At 44.2% G+C, this 14,425-nt stretch overlaps 1 long non-coding RNA gene across 2 annotated transcripts; it reads left to right on the forward strand.

The window, feature by feature from the left end:
- Positions 1-1,491: 1,491 nt before the first annotated feature.
- Positions 1,492-14,071, forward strand: LOC137841610 (uncharacterized). Of its 2 annotated transcripts, none has more exons than XR_011088677.1 (4): positions 1,492-2,395; positions 5,252-5,471; positions 6,825-6,919; positions 10,437-14,071. It is a non-coding gene; the product is annotated as an uncharacterized lncRNA (long non-coding RNA). The 2 variants fall into 2 exon arrangements; XR_011088678.1 differs by lacking the exon at positions 10,437-14,071 and adding an exon at positions 10,041-10,429.
- Positions 14,072-14,425: the final 354 nt, after the last annotated feature.

Below are 14,425 nucleotides of genomic sequence, written 5' to 3' on the forward strand. Positions count from 1 at the left end.
TCCCCTCGTCCATCATTTCTGTATTTCCGAACATGCCTTGGTAAGCCCAGTACAGGACAGGCAGTTGTAGCACACTTGTCCAGCAGCAAATTGGGTTGGTCATTTTTTCAAATGTTATTTTTAAGGAGTACAGAGTGACTGACAGCGTTTGGTCTGTTCCTGATGATCTGGGGCCACGCTGATGCTTAATTAGGAACCCTTTAAACTGACTGAGCTCTACCCACCGGCTCCTGCAGGCTTTGGGTGAGCCTCTTTATCAAGGATAAAGTCGGCTCACCTGGCTCGCACAGAAGGTTTATACTGTATTTTGCCTAGGGTCTGGGGGGAATATGTTATTTCTGCCCTTCCCTGAAAATACTTGAATGAGACACTTGTTGTCTGAAACATACTGCATACAGTGAAGAAAAACATTTCCGAGGCAGGTTGGGATCTCTTCTTTCCTCTGTCTCTTCCGTGCGAGCTGTCTGTTCTTAGGTAGCAAGGGTAGAACTCCTTAATTATTGGCTGTGTTTAACGATACCCTCTCCCAGACACGACAAACTTCTGTGTTGTTAGTTTAGCACTTGCTCTTCTTGGGAAAGACAAAGGGTCCAGATGTTTGATTTGTTCTCCTTAGGTCTTCTTTTTTTTTCATAATGGATTACAAGGTAAAACTGAGAAGTACTGTAATGTCTTTAAATTATGGCTGCTCATGACCATTGTAAAGTAGAAGGGTGCTGCGTAGTTGCCATCCCACAGCCAACGAGAAACTGATTTTGTAATGACTTTTGGCCTGCAGCTATTGTAAGGTGAACAATCTAGGCATCTGACAGTTGTCCATTACTATTTTCCTGTTTGCAGCCTTTTTGTATCAAAGTCTTCCTAATGTACTGCACAAATTGTGGATTGTACAGATTTTTATATATTATGTCTTATTTTATTATTTCTAAATAAATAAAAAAAAATGAGAATGAACTGGTGTATGCAGCGTGTATGTGAATGAAGTGGGGAGAGGGGTCAGGACGTTATTACGGAGCTGTGTTTATGCCTGTCTCTGAGCACAGCCATTGTCTGAAGCACTTTAGGAAGAGACAGGTCGTTCCCTCCCTGGACAAAAGGCAGGAGGAAAGGTGATACTATCATTATTTGCCAGATGGGAACACAAACATGATTCTCATTGGACTCTGCGGTCGGTGTAAGGCAGCTTGCACCAAAGGAAAATCTATCCCAGAGAGACTGATTGACTTTCTTAAGGTCATACCTGAGGCTGCAGAGCTCCAGATCATTAGCTACAAGTTGTCTGAAATAGAAAGCAAGCTCAAAGTCTATGTAAAACACAAGGCAGGGAGAGAGGGGAAATGAAAATGCAGAGCATAAGCAAGCGCACTTAAAGATTTGGGAAGGGATTAAAAAATCAGGCAGGAAACATCCTCAAATCCTCACGAATCCCCATGTTTCATATCTCCCTGGATCATCCCCATTTGGAAATGATGCTCTTCATCTGACCTGAAGTCCAAACACATTTACTGTAATCTTAACACATGCCTTCTTTATCTGGAGCCCTAAGCCTTTGGGGCTGGATTCTTGTGTAATAGGACAGGGAAGCACTGCTGGAAAGGGGCTGGGAGTATCCGAACGGGGACTCGGTGCCCATATTTGTCAGGCTGGGCAGCTCCTTTCCCGCTGCTGTGTGTGGCCTCCGGGGCAGACATTGAAGCTGTGCAACTGTGACTCAGCTAGAAAACGCTGATCTAACTGGAATAAAATGCACTACAAAGGCTGAGGACGGCCGTGCAACATCGCAGCGCGGTTTTGACCCCTCGGCTGAACTGTCCGACTTTTCATCAGTCTGCAAAGCCCTTCGAATACAGCTCTGAAATGAAGGCTGATGGAGCCCTGACCTTGTCCAGAAGGACTCCATTTAGAAATTCAAATTCCCATTTCAAAAACTAATGGTCTCTTGAAAAGCTTATAATGATAATTGCAGGGCTGGATGTAGGGACAGCGCCTGGCTGTCACAGCCTGGATCTGCTGGCTGTCCCTGCAGAAATCCACCCCCGCGGGAGCCGCTGGCTGCTCTGAGCCCTCGCTGCTCGGGGCACTGCTGGGTCTGCCTCTCCCGCTGCCTACACTGTTAGCACCCTCTCCTATTGCTGGCTGCTGGGGTGGTCAGGTGGAGTCAGCATAAATATAGCAGCAAAACACAGTCTGCGTGTTTTGGTAGCTAGCAGGGTAAGAGCTGAACTTTCTCCCCTCCCGTACCAGCTAGATGCAGCATAAAAAGTTGTGTTATAGGCAGATGCATGAACCAACTGCTCCTTCTTTTCCCAACTTTCTCATCAAACAAGTAGTGCTTGCTGAATCCTTCGACGTGCCAAGCTCATGCTGAAGGCTGCAGGTTTCCTCTCTATAACAGGTGGGCAAAAATGCTTAAAGAAATGTCCATTCTTTCAAAAATGTTTAAGGAAAACTCATGATTTCAGGAGAGACTGTTGCATGGGTTTGAACTCCAGGGAGGTGGTGGTTGCTGTTCCAGGAAGGTTTTGGACAAGATGTGCTCACTGGGATTCAACACACACCCAGTAAGGATTAGCTCCTTTGTCCTGGTGTAATGCATGCACCAGCTCAGGGAAGGAGCTGTCGGTGCTGCAGGGTCTCAGTGCCCTTACAGGGTCCCCAAGGCTTCTGCGCTGCTCAGGGCAGCAGCACAAGGAGTCACACTCAGCATGCAAAGTGTAAGTCCTGGCTCTTTGCATGAAGTGCAGTCACATAAAGAGTTTGCATTTCTTTAGCTACACCAGGGCGATCCTTCCTCACCCTCTTGCAGTGCTGACCCACGATCTGTGATTGTAAATCTGTATATGATAAAAAAAAGGAGAACGTTTTACAAATCAGCATTTTTTTTCAGACTGATTTTTGCTTCTCTCTCCATCTGCTCTTTTGTGAGCAAAATTGGGCAGTTTCCCCTGTCCTCGAGCAGTGCAGCTCCCACTGGCTTCCAGATACGGAGGTTCTGCACCTGCAAACTTCAGTCTAAATTTAACCAAGTGGTGATCTTTAGACATGTTTGCAGCTCAGATGTCACAGTGGAAGTCAGAAAAGGACTGTTAATGCTGCAAACACAGAAGCCACGCATCCTTGCGGGGAAGCCAAAAGCTAGCAGGAGCCCTCCAGCACTCTGTAATCCTCCAAACATCCGCAGCTGCACAGCCAGGCTCCGATCACCCCTCAGTGTCACGGCAGTGGCATTCTGCTGAAATTAGAGGATGAGCAAAACCAACCGAATGGTTGTGGGGTCACTTGGCGGAGTTTGAGATTTAAATACACAGGCTGAAGGTGAGGGAGCAGGAGCAGGTTTTGGTGAACTCCCTCGTGGTGCTTTTATATTCAGCTGAGCACCCACACGGGAACGACGGCCACCGAGAGGTGGGAAGCGATGGCCGGATGCCACCGCTGACAGCAGTTCTGTAATTTTTCTATTAGGGTAAAAGGGAAGGAATGCCATACCGGGCGCACACGCTGCCAGGGGAACACCAGTGGCATTGCACGACCTATTCATATCACCTCCAGGCACATTAACACAGGCTGCCACGCCGCACAAAGACCCGCAGCATTTTGCTCCGTGCTCTTGGCAGCTCTCCAGATGGAGCTGAAATCCATGGCTAAATCCTTCCATTTATCCTCTGCGTTGGGTAGAGCTCGTTTTGTAAAGAGTTTACCTCATTTTATAACCTTCACGGCCACCTGAAGCCGGGAACATCATTCCCTCTATTTCACCTTACCCTAACACACCGCCTTCGTTTTGTCCTCTCCTGGGAATGCTGCAATGTTTCCGCGGGTTTGCCAGTGTCTGGGGACAGGACAGACAAGTGCAAGCTGGGAAAATTATAGAAAGTTCAAGAACATAAAAATGAAAGATGGGTCTTGCAAATATTGTTCTTCTTCTCCTTCCCCTTCCAAAGTCTCCTCTAAAGTCATCTTTAAACCAGTACCACTACTTACAGCATTACCAAGGGTGCGAATACAGGTTGTTATATGTAAGTCAGTGCTTTTTATACATGTAGGTTACGGTGGGCAGGACAAGAAGGGGCCAGAAACACCTCTTTCAGCAATAGATGCATTTTATATTATTCTTTTTAAAAATTACTGCTCTTGCCTCTTCCTTCCTTTCTGACTTGGATTTCAACCATACATTATGGAAACAGATATATATATATTTTTTTCAATAGCATCCACTTTGAGACTCCTACAAATGACATACATTAAAATGTGTAATAGCTGCTAAATCACCCAGGCTGGGAAGCTGAGCAAAAGGGAGTCACTGACTGTGGAATAAGTCTCCTGTTTTGGCTGGATCCCCACCTATTTGCAGCTCCCAGCTGATGCAGATTTCAGGGTAAATTGGGAACTGAGGCCAAAAGCAGGTATGAGGTCTCATTCACCTGGGCTTGGCCTTGCTGTGGTTGATCCTCACCACCAGGCAGTTTGGGTGAGGAGCTCCAGGAAAGCCCTGCTCCCTCCTGACACGTAAAGCACGTTGTCTCCTCGAGGAGGCAAGGGAAAAAGTATTGCTGTGAATAACTTGTATTTGATATGCAAATTAACTCACTAATTATATTGTATTGTGTGGCTATGCCCATATTTAAACCTGGGATGGAGTTCATGGGAGCAGGGAAATGACTGCTGCTGGCTCCAGCCTGCAAACCCTGACTGTAGTGGAAAATAAAGAAAAACCAAACCAGGGTGCTTTGACTTTGCTGCCTGAGAAATTCTTTCACTTTCAAAAAAATCTGATTGCTGGTGGTGCTTGAGACTAATAATCTCCAAGATACTACTGCCACCCAAATCGTTATCAGAGCTTAAATTAATTGGTATATAATAGGCTGAAAACAGGAAAGGGTGCATTTCTATAGTTAAATAGCACAGGATCTTTATGAACAGGGATGAATTTTACCCTGGGGCAGAGAGATTACCCAGGGAAATAATACTGCTTTAGCTCTATTTTTGAAGTCTTTTGAGGTTCTTGAATGGTGCAGTGGCTGTTAGCTCCCAGGAAGGATGAGCTTCTGCCTTTAGCCAGAACATTTCCATCTTTATCTCTGTATTTGTGTGAGCATTTTGCATGCTAACCCATTCACACACACAGAATTCAAGACAGATCAGCAAATCATTTTTTCCCCCCTTTTTCCCATGTTAATACTTGCAATGACTGCATGTTGCTGGAAAGGTAGCAGTAGATCAAAAGTTGGTATTTTCTCTGTTTACACCCTAGGCAAGAGAGCTTGGGCTGTCTGCAGTCGACTCGGGATAGCTCTGTGATCTGCAGATGGAAAAGGAGGGAATTCCTTTCTTCCTTCTGCAAGGGCGTTTGGCAAGAGGTGTCCACCCTCTAATAAGAAGCCCAGCAGGTAACTGAAGAAAGGGAAGCTTTAAAGGAAAATAAAGCGAACAAAGCTATGGAGCAGCTCAAATGCTCACACCACATTTCAAAGGTAATTGAGTGTAAGTGAGAGAGCGAGTGCAAAAATGTTGTCTGTTCATTTTCATAAGCTCGGCAGCTCCACCCAAAGGACGCCTATCTGCAGGGTTTTGGGGTGATGGTAACAGAAACCTCTGGAGAAAGGCAAGCCATTCATTAAATGGCACTGAGTCAGCTGCATCTTGCATCGCAGAATCCCTGCTGGTGGAGACGGGTGCTCTTGCAGATCGCAGCATCCTTGGCCTCCCTTCTCCCCCTTGGTACCTGGCCAGCCCAAGGACCCGATCCTGTGGGTACGGTTGTCCCATGAGCAGCAGCAGGAGCAGAGGCTGCAGGTGTCTGACCCTCTGTGCTCGCCTCCACATGCTCCAGAGCAGGGCTGCAGTTGCTCCTGCCTTCAGAGAAGCCAAAGGCATTAAAAGCAATTAAAAGCCCTGACTTAGTCTAATTAGAACCAACACTGGAGATGCATTGGAGATGTTATCTCAAGTTTTCCAAAGCCCTCTCCCAGCAGGCTTGGGAGTTTATTTCCACCCTTCGCTTTCTTTTCCCCTTCTTTTTCTCCCTCCTTTCACCCTGGGAGAAGTGTCTCCCAGCGACACCCCTTGGCAGGCTTTGATCTCAAGGATGCACGGGTTGTGCGTTTACCTTTAGAGTTGCAACATTTCCACGTAGCTGGCATGTCTCAGTATTTTCCATATTTATAGCTCTTAAACTCCTACAATGAGAGCCTTCTGCAGTTCTTTATCTGTGGTGCCTAACGAGGAGGGGTTGCCAGAATCGCCGTGCCCATCCCTCGGTGTATTATCTGACAGTTTTTCTATTGAATTAACTCAAGGTATGCATTGACTAAACATCTTCAGAACTGTTGGACAAACAGACTGTGTAATATTCATAAATTAATGCAAATCGGCTTCAAATATGTCAGACTCACTCCCCTAGGAATCCCTGGACCTCAGCATGTTGTGACAGTTCTTGTTTAAGCAAATCTGGATCTTTCAGTGCAAATAATGAGAGTGCTTTCATCCTAAGCGGTATTACCAGTGAGACTAATGTGCCATTCTCCTTCTTAAAAGTGTAGTCTCATCAGATATAAATTAAACCACTGGGAGAGCAGGAAAAGAAAATGTGAGTAGCATTTGCATGCATTGTCCCTCCTTTTCATCTGCTGCAAGAGCCGCATTGTGGCGCCTTTTTAATGACAATGCTGCTATTAGAGTAAATGATTAAATAGTCGCAATCTTTCACTTTCTGGGTTTTCAGACTTGGAGATTTTGTTCCACATGTAAATCATTTGCATGCGTTTGAGATATAATTGGTTATGTATTTCTTGAAAGCCTCATGCCACACACTTCCCGTCTTGCAGGTCTCCTTCCATGGATAGTTCCACGTCCCTGGAAAGATTCAGAAGATGGTTGGTGCTGATGGCTGTCCAGAGGGAGCTTCTCAACATGCTTTCAGGTACCTTTATGTGCTCTAAAGGCTCATGAAGCTTCACTGAGACTCGGCTTTCTATCCATGGGAGCAAATAAACCTTGGGAGCTTCTGCAGCCACTGGTGGCTGGGGTCTGCCTTCAATCCAGTGCTGCCGACCTCCAACCTGCCCTGCTTGGGCACAAGTCGTGTTGTGCTGCCAGCAGGCAGATGTTTGCTATTCCCGGCAGGCCTGTGAGAGTCCCTCATGTGATGGTTATTTACCACGCTGTATTATTTGTGCTGAAACATGTAAGCGTTACCACTCAGATATATTGCTGCCCCTAACACATCTTCCTAACGAAACGCGTTCAGCCCGTTCCAACATGGTAGATTTGCTTTCAGATAGGAGATGTCCACATTCCTTCCTTGAAGTTCGTCTCCTCCACATATCAAAAATGTTAACAAATAGGCATAATATATGCCCTGGGGAGCAGAGAAAGCTGCTTTTCTTTTTCTTGGCTGGCTTAATCCACTCTGGAATTATGTGACTTTTCATCTCTGCAGTTGGAGGAAAAGGCTAACTTGCAGTGTAAAAGTAGCATGATAAATTGTGGAAAAATAACTTGCTGGCTTTCCTAAGAAACTCCAGCTCCTCCTCTCACTGTACTCCTTCCAGCGCCCCAGAATTCATTGCATCAGTGCATGTTATGGCACCTTTGGGATGCGTTACTCATAAGAATGGAGCTACTGGTGCTTTGCAGGCGTATTTTAGCTTTGGCTCTCACATGAGTGCTCTGACACATCCGTGCTGTCTGCACGTCTGGGTAGCGTTTGCTTGCGGGTGTCTCCTGAGATTCCAGTCAGCTCAAAAAAGGAAACATCTAATTTATATTTGCTAAGGTATGCGTGAGGTCCTTTTGTTCCTCTTTGCTGGTGGTGAGGGCTTTGGGTGCAGGGTTACCGGGGTACGAAGGCAAGAGGGATGGCTTGAATGGGAATGTGGTGTTCACACTGTGGTGTTCACACTCCAGATCTCTCCTTTCTCTTCTGAACACTGCAGGGTGGCCAGAGGGAGTGGGGAGACTGCATTTGCTCGGACAGCCTTGCTTGCGTGACCTTGTCTGTTATTTTCTGCATTGTAACATGCTGGGAGAGTCTACATGTATGTTCCAGGCTGTGGCAGCTGCCCTGCTGCATGCCCTGGCCCCTTGGCACTGCCTGGCCCTCCTTGCGAGGCTCCTACCCCACGACCTGCAGGCACTGGGGGCTGAAAAACGCAGCCCCGGGAGCATGCACTGGCATGGGGGAACCCGCGACCTGCCCAGCATCACATGCCCTTTGTGCAGCACAGCTGGGCTGCACTTGGTCTGAGCCTGAGTCTTCTTCCTTTGAATTCATTTGGATCTCAGACTTCATCTGTAATTGCCTATAATTAACCTCTCCTTGCAGGGCGCTCTGGAGATGGGAGCTGATAAGCGAGTGCTGCACATTGCTCTTGTTTTCCCCTGGAGGCAGCCCTGACGGGCTCTTTTGCTCTCAACTGGTGCAGTCTGGGCGAATTTCAGTGTTTCCAGGTTTATATGCAGAAAAGTGAGACTTAAACTCTAAGTTTGCATGTAAGCTTAGCAGAATTCCCTGGTCACCCGTAGGGGTTTAGCACCAGCCCTGGTTTGGAAGACTTGTGCTTTTGGGGCCCAATCTCACGTAACCAGCACATGACGGTCAAATATCTATCAAGGCTTATTATTAAGCAGTGCATTTCCCATCAGAGAGTACACCAAAGTCAGTAAGCTTTAAAATACCAAGGTGTTTTAAACTAAAATACTAAGGTGTTACACGTATAGTAGGTCCTTTCATGCTCTGAGCCATTTGCCAAAGTTTGAACGTAAGCACAATGATTTTATGCAAAAGAAGGGACAGGCAAAGTCTGAAGTAAAACTCTTCTGGCCCGTCCACACAAACTGTTCTCAGCTTTAAGAAGCTGGAGCGCAGAGAGCAACCTTTTTAATTTTTCTCTCCCTTAAAATGAATAAGCAGATAGAGATCTGGTGCACAAGCTGGGGAACAAAAATACATTAAAACAGCAAAGTACTGTGGTTAGCAAAGGTTTTGTTAAATGAAATGCCATTTTTGTTTTTTACCCCTTAGGGAACAATAAGAAAACTTCTCTTTATACATATCTCTTTCTGAGACATGCTCCATGACTGGTCGCAACCTGTAATAAAAATGCCATATCCAAGAGAATATATTTAATATCGGGAAGGCAAAATAGAATGATATGATCTGTTTGGGGTTTGAAGGTAAATGTTTAGACATTTTTTCCTTTAAAATAATCTGTGATAGATGCTGGTTAGCTGACTGGGAAATGAAATCACGGAGGATTTATGCCATTAATGACAGGCTATGATGTCAAAGACATTTGGCCTGTGGCCATAACCTTTTGTGTGGCTCTGGTTGATTTTTATAAATAAACAGGACTGCTCAGCTGCTGCCCGGATAGGAGTCCCCATCACTTGGGAGCACTGAAAACTAGGCTAAGGAAAGCACTTAATAATATTGAGCACAAAATCAAGGGGAAGGGATGTCCTGCAAGAATTGCGTTCTCCCTTTACTTGCTCTGGTTTTACAGAGCAGGTCTTGGTTAATATTTAAAGAAACTCCAGATTACTGAAATAACACCGAAACCAATCTTACTGTCTGAAAGCCCATTTATGATGTTGATTTACAATTAGTCAAAAGCCTGGACGCCTTGTCAATAGTGTGCATCAGTGCTATTCTTGTCCCTTTTTGGTACAAAAAAAGCAGCCTGGATCGGCTTGTCCAGCTGTGCCAATGTGGCAGCGGAGGTGGTGTGGGACCGGGAGGCTGCTCACCCTGCCTGCAGGCAGCCAGACAGGTCTGATACCCAGACCTCCCCCCCTTATGACAGAAAACTGCAAATCTGACTGCAAAGAGACAGGGAAGCCCTGAAGTAGATATAGCTTTCATATCTGTCCCCTTAAGGAGCTTACGGGCATAATTTTAATCATATTTTCCCACATAATACAGAGGATTTGCTTGCAGCCATTTCAGCCATTTGATACGTGGGAGGGCTTCATTATGTTGTTATTGGTGTCATTTTTCTTTTTCACATCGAGCTGTTTACCTTTTGTATTTTATCCTCCAGGAGCTGTGCTGCTAATGGTTCTCTAGGTGCCAGACCTCCGCTGGGTTAGGCAGCACAGCTGCCTTGCGTTGGATTGAATATCACCACCTTCTAAGGATCCAGGTCCCTTTATTAAGATAATTAGCTGCCCTGTGTCACGGATTTCTGCATAAGCACATGAAGAGCTCCTCGTTCTACTCTTTTATTGACAATTCTTTTACAGACAAATGATTTTCCTGTGGAAATCTTCATCTTTACCTTAAGTTTGAAATGAATAAGATACATTCATTTTGTTCAGCTGGCTAACCACACTATAAAAGTGACACCATCCTTACATAGGGTTATCTGTTTTGTCCATTAAAAGTATAGTTCCCCATAGTTCATCTATTTATTTTGGGTTAATTCTTTCTTTTCCAGAAGCAGTGTTTTGCACTGGAAATTGTGTCTTGTGGAGTCCTATCGTTAGCCTGCTGCCTTTACATTTTCCCAAACAGCACAGATGGAGGGAATTGGAACAGCATGGCGGTATTACTTGGTTGGTTGGGTCCTCCTACTATTACTACACAGAAAAAGAGCTTTAATTATGGAGCAAAAACTCCTTCTGTTAGAGTCCATGTACAGAAGGAAAAGGGTCCTTCTTCTGGTGGGACGATGCAGCACACAAGGCTAAGAAACCTTTCTGGAATATGGCTCCTGACAACACAAGGGGCCCTGCAGAAACCCAGGCAGCATGCTACAGCAGCCTAAAAGATGTCCCCATTTACACCAGGGCTGTTTCACCGCGGAGAGCATCACCGCTGGCTGAGGATTGAGCTGTGGGTGCCCCTCCAGCAGCATCCCCATGGCTAAGGGTCCATACCCCACATGTGGCACCGGTCCTGTGGTCCTGGAGGACGATGGCAGCAGTTGCCCCATTCCCATTCCCGGGCACATCTCTGCAGCTCTGTATAATGCCATCCAGATGTCGGCACGACTCTGCAGCCCGACGGCTGCATTTCACCATTAACATACTTGTTTTATGACAGAGTGGGATCATTACAATCGTCACATTATTCTGTTTCTTTTTTTCCCCTCTCCTATTAGTAGGAGATTATTATTTTAATAGGGAGAAACAAGTTCCCCATGTCCTTTTCCAGTCCTAAAAATACAAGACTATTTTCCAGAGAAGCTTATGATTGTAGATTTAAATGTTCGACTCGAATACATTAAAGTGCCCTAGATTTTAAGGAGAAAAAGCGAGTCCTGATACTCAGAGGAAGGTAGGGCACTTAAGCTGACTTACAGCAGTGTAATTATTGGTATTGTCAGATCTTATAATCTACAAAATTATTCTTAGGCACACATTTCATTCACAAAAATGTTTCTAAAATAATTTCAGGACTTCACTCGAAGACTGTTTATTTTGGAAAAATATAAATCATTGTTCCCTTTAAAAACATTTCAGCTCAGAGAGCCGTAATATTTTATTTGTGTTGAAAGAAGGCAGGGTTTATTAAATATTAATATGTGGTTTACAGCACGGGTTAAAGTTCCCCTCTTAATATATGCTATAACTTTGCTCAAGAGACTTCATTCCTGAGGGAATATAAGTTTCTGCTTAAGGGACTTGAAGACAGAGAAACAATATAATCACAGTTCATAAAAATGCCAATATATAGTATGCTTTCTGTCCAAAATGTTGTGAATGTTCATGATAATTAATGGCATGAACTAATTAATGGCAGCATATAAACAAGACACCTGGCACAGTGCCTTGCTGAGCACAGGTCATGTACTCATGTCCCTGACCTGCTTCTACATCAGGAGCTTATTTTTGAGACCCTTGAAGCTGAGACAGGCACCGGCAGGTGTGCCAAGGCCAGGCTGTGACATTAAGGACTGGTCAGAAAGACACAGAAAATGCCAGGGGTAGGCACCGGGAGAGAAAGATTTAGTAAAAAGGGAAAATGCAGATCCTCAATTAGGGAAGACGAGGTGCAGAAGGGAGTTGTGCAGCCAGGTGAGTGGGAATTGTGCCTTTCAGTAGAAGCCTGTGGAAACTGAGTGTAAATCATGAAAAGGCAGTGGGATTTCAGCTTTTAAATCATGCAGAGACCTTTGGCAACTGTAACATGAAAGTCTTCGAATCCGCAGAGATGAGGGAAAAGCTTAAGGAGGAGATTTTTCAAAGGCTTGGTGGGGAGGTAGCTGTTTATTGAATATTTATCAAGACTTTTGATGGCACACAGACAACTTCCATGCTGGTTCAGTGGCCATCAGCCATCTCTGGGCATGGAGGGCATGTGACAGGGAATGCTGTGTTATTTCCACTTCTTTATACCATAGATTAGCAAAAATAAATAACTCAATTAATTAATAGATCTCCTTGAAGATGTGATAACCCTAGTGGAACAATTCTGTAATATCTGCTAAAAGCTGTGTGTGATTCTGGATAGTGAACTTTCAAATGGGAACCTTTCACACGTGTTCAATGTGTTGACTCTCATTTAAATTCTCATAAATCCATCCTTGAAGTTTTTGCTCCTTCAGATTTAAAAGGCAGAACTGCTTTTTTTTTTTTTTATTTTATTTTTTATTTTTTTTGCTTGGGAAGGGAGTCAAGACCTTTGTAGTCTCAAAATGGCTTTTTTTTTTTTTTTTTTCTTAAAGAAAATATAATTGCATACAAACTGTAACCCCCTCTAAACAATTCTCATCGGTTCCCTGAAAGTGTCTTCTAGGCTGAATTGTAAATCACCATAAAGTGCACCCCCCCCCCCCAAAAAAAAAAAAAAAGTAAAAAGAAAAAGAAAATCAGGGCATAAATGAGTTTTGGAGCTGTCTAGTCTGGGATCTGTAATTAAATCAAGGAGACTTTCTGATCTATAGAAGGGTCAGTGTAACAGGGCAGTGCTTTGAACCACGGTCTCATTAAGATACAATTGCCTTCTTCGCTTCCCAGATTGTTTATAACAGAGGGCTTATTCCTAAGCAGTCAATAACTGGAGAGCATAAATCACTGCACAGAAAGAGTTGTTCCTGGTTTATGGGCCAGATCCTCAGCTGGTATAAATCACTGTTGCCCCAATGATGTCACCTAACTCATGCTTTATTTATACAATCCAAAGATCTGTCTCATACTGTTCTCATTTTATTGGCTTTTATTGACTCATTCTGTAGGCACAGATTCTCATATATAAAATGAAGGTGGAGATAATTGAGGTATGTGAAAAGTAGTTTTGTAAAATTTTCAAGGGAATATCTGAATCATTCTCTTCCTTCCCCTTTCATTTTATTAAAAAAGAGTTACCATCTGAATTTCTGTCAACTCATAACCATTTCCCTAAATACCACCTTGGTCACTTTGCACTCGTTCTTTTGCAAAATGTTCCAGTGGTCTTTGCATGATGTAATGGAGCTGCTTCTAGGTGCTTCTGAATTCAGAAAGGATGTCCCCAGGCTGACCAGGGGACAGTCAGATTTACATCTGAATTTCCAGGTGTGTGAAGCACCGCCTTACAAACAGTGCTACGTGGGAGCCTTCAGATTGCCCCGTGCTTCATTTTGGGCTATAACAAAACAGAGAGGTGGATCTCCAGCAATCTCCTTCCAAGATGAAGATAACTTTTGGTCCCTTGGCCAAGCAAGCTGGCAATATTCACCAGGCCTGCACAGCTCCTCTACCAAAGCAGTATTACCGGTTGTTAATTAAACTTACAAAAGCTCCTTTTCCTTTTTGTTCCGGTAGTTGCTATGAGCAAATCTGGCAGCATGAAGTCCTTTTTATATGTCCTGGTTGTATTTCATCACTCTGATGTCAGGACTGATGTCACTGGTGTCAATACGGTATTTATGAAGCTGCAGATCAATGTTAAATACTGGATTTGGGATCCATTGACAGAGTTAGAGCTCTGACTGCGTTTGACCTTCTTTAGCTGCCTGGGAGCCAGAGGGGATTTTCCATGTCATTCGGTTAAAGGAGTTTCCACTGCATGGCTTTCTCCTCTCACTGCATGGTATTGCAGTGAATACAGTCATTTGAAAAAAAAAAAAAAAAAAAAAGATAATAAAAAGTCTCCAAGGAAATAGTAAAAATTTATGAAAGAAATCTCCAGAGAACAAAACATCAAACTGGCAGACACTGAACATGAGAAAACAGCCAAGGAATATTGTGAAAAATTGATGAGCAGAGCTGCAGATACTTGAAGACAATAAACAAGCAGAATCTACTTAATTAGGGAAGATTGCGATGTTATTTCTCTAGGTTAACTTTTATGTCCACCCAGAACTTTGGCACACAGATAATGACAGGCCCAGGCATTTGAGTTTGCTGCTGTTCCTTTTGCGAAACACAGAAACTACGTCCACTTTTTTCCCATGAAAAACTACCAGAATTTTATTCCAAGCTGTTTCACAAATCAAAGCTG

The sequence above is a fragment of the Anas acuta genome, chromosome 18 (assembly GCF_963932015.1).
Source record: "Anas acuta chromosome 18, bAnaAcu1.1, whole genome shotgun sequence".
Classification (NCBI taxonomy): domain Eukaryota; kingdom Metazoa; phylum Chordata; class Aves; order Anseriformes; family Anatidae; genus Anas; species Anas acuta.